This window comes from Bison bison, unplaced genomic scaffold (assembly GCF_000754665.1).
Source record: "Bison bison bison isolate TAMUID 2011002044 unplaced genomic scaffold, Bison_UMD1.0 scf7180017864217, whole genome shotgun sequence".
Taxonomy (NCBI): Eukaryota; Metazoa; Chordata; class Mammalia; order Artiodactyla; family Bovidae; genus Bison; species Bison bison.
In genome coordinates, this window is record NW_011494789.1 from 3,860,648 (window position 1) to 3,865,770 (window position 5,123).

Below are 5,123 nucleotides of genomic sequence, written 5' to 3' on the forward strand. Positions count from 1 at the left end.
TCAGCTTTAGCATCATTCCTTCCAAAGAACACCCAGGACTGATCTCCTTTAGAATGGACTGGTTGGATCTCCTTGCAGTCCAAGGGACTCTCCAGAGTCTTCTCCAACACTATAGTTCAAAAGCATCAATTCTTTGGTGCTCGGCTTTCTTCGCAGTCCAACTCTCACATCCATACATGACCACTGGAAAAACCATAGCCTTGACTAGATGGACTTTGGTTGGCAAAGTAATGTCTCTGCTTTTTAATATGCTATCTAGGTTGGTCATAACTTTCCTTCCAAGGAGTAAGCGTCTTTTAATTTCATGGCTGCAGTCACCATCTGCAGTGATTTTGGAGCCCCCCAAAATAAAGTCTGACAGTTTCCACTGTTTCCCCATCTATTTCCCATGAAGTGATGGGACCAGATGCCATGATCTTAGTTTTCTGAATGTTGAGCTTTAAGCCAACTTTTTCATTCTCCTCTTTCACTTTCATCGAGAGGCTTTTTAGTTCCTCTTCACTTTCTGCCATAAGGGTGGTGTCATCTGCATATCTGAGGTTATTGATATTTCTCCCAGCAATCTTGATTCTAGCTTGTGCTTCTTCCAGCCCAGCATTTTTCATGATGTACTCTGCATGTAAGTTAAATAAGCAGGGTGACAATATACAGCCTTGATGTACTCCTTTTCCTATTTGGAACCAGTCTGTTGATTGGACAACAAATTAAAGGAGTTCTATGTATATCTGGATTCAAGGTCTGGAGAACAACCAAACCCAGAATACAAACTGATTAACTGGACAATGGACTTGGCCTTTTGTGAAGATCAAAGGGGCCACGCCAGTGTCTGATAGTGAAAGGGGGGGTGAAGGTAAAAGCATGTCTCCCCTCAGCTCGGAAAGACCGATGACAGGGCAATGAAGATAAAGCTCTGCAAGGCTCCATTAGTTGAGCCGGAAAATTAGTGGAAATGAAACCATTCTTTGATCTAAAAATATGACAGGACTTCATCATTTCTCTTTAGCAAGAAATCAGTTCCACACCCTTTAGTCTGGGACATGTGTCACAAAACCAAATCATAAACTACCAGTCAAGCTACAAACGCTTCAAGGAAACCCTTCTACTTACAGAGGACTGCCACTGCCATCTCTTCCTCCACATTGTACCTTGTGCCTTTTCCGAGTCTGCAGGGCTCTCTCTTCTCGATGTAAACTTTTTTGTTCTTTACCCACCTTTTCAAACTCAGAGTAGAGCTCTACATCCTCTTTGAAGTCCCCCTACTGTCCCTAAGTCTCACGGGATTATCTGAGGCATTGCTAACCCCACTCCCGCCCTGTCTCAGCAACTAGAACGTGCTCCTTACAAGCCGGGCCTGACAGAAGAGATTATAATACAGAAGAGATCATAATGAACGAAGGGATGTATATCAGGGGCGTGGGAGCGTCTGCAGAACGGGGGAGTGGAGGGTAGTTGGACCTCCTTTGGGTGAAGCCCCTGCGGAGAGATTCCGGGCTGCCTGCATTGTGCGATTAAGCTCACATCATTACCATAGGCCTCTACCGAAAGGAAAAGGGAAGAAGCCTCTGACACTAGCCCCGAAGCTCTGCGAAGGAAAGCGGGAAAGAATTCACCCCTGACCCAGCACGACTTCCCAACAAGCCTCCGCGCCCCGGAGGCGGTTCGGTGCTGTCTTTCGGTCCCCGCCGCGCCTGCGCACAGAGGCCCGTTCCACGGGCGCGTGCTCTCAGGGCCGCGGCTCACCCCCACCTCCGCCTCTCTGCGTAGGAGTAAATCGTGACTCCCCGCGTCCGCTGGCTGCGGTGGCGGCTGGGAGCAGGGCTGGGCTGCTCTATGGTTGCAGAGCGTTCCTCTTAGGGAAGGCCAGAGCTGGGCACTGTACTGGGGAGAGGTATCCACAGTGACAATCACAGAGGCACTGTTCAAGGACTTGATCCCTGGCTGGGAAGAACTCAGTGGAATGGGCAAACAGGCTGAAAAGGATGATTACTGCATGCTGTTTGCTCTGGGATACAAAGGAGGAGCCTCCAAGAAGGGCAGTAACAGAAGCGAGTTCATCGAAAGAGGGCAAGGGAGAACATTCAAACGGCGTAAAAATCCTGAGGCACGAAATGCCTTGTACCTTTGTGGGGGCTGCAAAAACAGCATGACTGGAAAAAAAAAAAAAAAACAGCATGACTGGAGGGAGAGTGCAACCCTAAACAAGTCTGGATGAAGGGTGGAGCACAAGAGGTTGGGATTTGATCTTAAAAACCATTAAGATTGAAAGCAGCCTAGTGACCAATCTTTAACTCACCACTGGTGAGTAAAAGCCTTTAATTCACACTAGTGAGGAGCCTGGCATGCTGCAGTCCATGGAGTCACAAAGAGTTGGACATGACTTAGTGACTGAACAACAAATGAGATAAGGAGTTCGAGAAGGTAGGAAATATTGGGGGTGAGGGGTGGACTCAACAGGGCTTTGGGAGGGTAGAGAAAAGTAGATTGTAGTATGATTTCCCCCCAGGATCTGGAGTAGGACAGCAACTGAGTCAAGGCGGAGGAACCGTGGGACATTATGGGAAAGAGTGCTTGGTGAGCCTGAATGGAACTCTGATCTAAGGAGACTTCCCTGCTTTTGCAAGCAGAGCACTTGGAATTCAACAAGAAATTAGAAAATAGAAGAGGAGGGAACAGTACTCAATCATAAGATATAAACAATCAAATCCAGGAATATGTCAAAAAGCATAATACATCATGACCAAATAGGATTGCTCCTAGAAATGCAAGGTTGGTTTAAAACATTCAAAAAATCAGTAAATGTAATTGACCATATAAACAAAGGTGAAGAAGGTGAACCGTCCAATGAAGAAAAAGCGTATGACAAAAATTCTCACGAACTAGAATTTAAAACATTTTTAGTATGTAGAAATATGAAATATTTCATAAAATATGAACATCAACTATATGCTAATTTTGAAATATATTACTATTTGCTATCGCATCCAGAAGTATAAAATACATCAGTATAAATTTAACAAGATATGTGCTGGATTGGAACACTAAGATCTCTAAAACATCACTGAGGAAATTAAAGATCTAAATAAATTAGATTAAAACATGTTCATGGACTGTTGACTCAAAACTGGGATGGCAATTCTCCCCAAACTGAACTACATTCTACAGGATCCAAATAAAAATCCGAGAAGGCTTTTTTCTTTTTTTAAGAAACTGGCAAGCTGATTCTAAAATTTTTATGAAAATGCAAAGAACCTGGAAGAGCCAAAATATCTGTGAGAAAGACCAGCATTGGAGGATTCAACTGCCTGATTTCAAGGTTTACTATCACGCTACAGTAGTCAAGACAGTGTCGTATTGGCACTAGGACAGACAGACCAGCGGAACAGAATAAAATCCACAAACAGACAAACAGATATGGCTAGCTGACTTTTGACAAAAGTGCCAGTGTAATTCAATAGAGAAAGAACTGTCTTTTCCAGAACTGGTGCTAGAAGAATTAAATATCCACTTGAGGGGGGAGGGGAATGAACCTCGACCCTTACCTAACACCATGCACAAAAATTAACTTCAAATGGATCACAGATGTAAAAGTACAAGCTAAGACTACAAGGCTTCCAGAAGGAAACTTAGGAGAAATTTTTCACAACCTTGAGTTAAGCAAAGATTTCTTAAAATATCAAAAGCATGATCCACAAATGAAAGAAAACTATTTGACTTCATCAAGTTTTAAAATTTCTGCTCTTCAAAAGATACCATTTGTTTTTTAAATGAAAAGGCAAACCATAGACAGGAGTAAAAAAAAATGTATGCCTAACACAGTCATCCGAGTATAAAGAACTGCAATAAGAAGAATAACTGAATTTTAAAATAAAATATTTGAACAGATTTTATTTCAAAAGAAGATACACAGATGACCCATAAACAATTGAAAAAATATTCAACATTTTTTGCTATTGAAGAAATATAAATAAAAACCAGAAGAGATGTCACTATAGACATCTACTAGAATGACAAAATTAAATGACTGACAATGCCAAGTGTTGACAAAGATGTAGAGCAACTGGAATTTTCATACATTTCTGGTAGAAATGCAAAGTGGTACAGGAAATTTGGAAATAGTTTAACAGTTTCATATAAAATTTAATATATGCATACCAAATAACCCAGCAATTACACTCCTATGTATTTATCCTAGAAAAACTAAAACATATTTCCATGCAAAGACTTGCTCTCAAATGGTACAGCATTTTTATTCATAATAATCTACAACTAGAAACTACCCAAATATTCATCAACAGGTTTATCAGTCAGGGATGTAGCACAGGGAATTGGCTAATGCAATCTTGAGCATTGGCTAGGCAAGTCTGAAATTGGTAGGACAGGTTGTCAGGAAGAGCAGTCTGGAAGCTCTAGCAGGAGCTGAAGCTGCAGTCCAGGCAAAACATCTTCAGAGAGACTTCAGTTCTGCTCTTAAGGACTTTGAACTGATTGTACCAGGCCCACCCATGGTATTGAGGCTAATCTTGACCTAAAGGTAATTGATTGTGGATGTAAATCACATCTATAAAATACCCTCAGTAGAAACTGCCACATAGAAGGTGTCAGCCACACCCTCATTTTGATCAAATAACTGGTTGCAATAACCTAGCCAAACTGACACCTAAAACTGACCAGCAGGTGTCTGCATATACAAATTATGGAGTATTACTCAACAATAAACAGAAACAAACTACTGATACAGCGACAATATGAATAAATAAATCTCAAACACATTTTGCTCAGCAAAAGAGGGCAAAAATACCCTGTATGAATCTGCTTATATGAAATTCTAGAACAGTCAGTACAAATCTACAATGTCAGAAAGCAGAGAAATGTCTAATGCCAATTAGTAAGGGGAGGATATTGACTGCAAAGGGAAACAAGGAAATTTGGTGGAGTACCAGAAGTTGGAGAAGGCAATGGCACCCCACTCCAGTACTCTTGCCTGGAAAATCCCATGGACGGAGGAGCCTGGTAGGCTGCAGTCCATGGGGTCTCGAAGAGTCGGACACAACTGAGCGACTTCACTTTCACTTTTCCACTTTCATGCATTGGAGAAAGAAATGGCAACCCACTCCAGTGTTCTT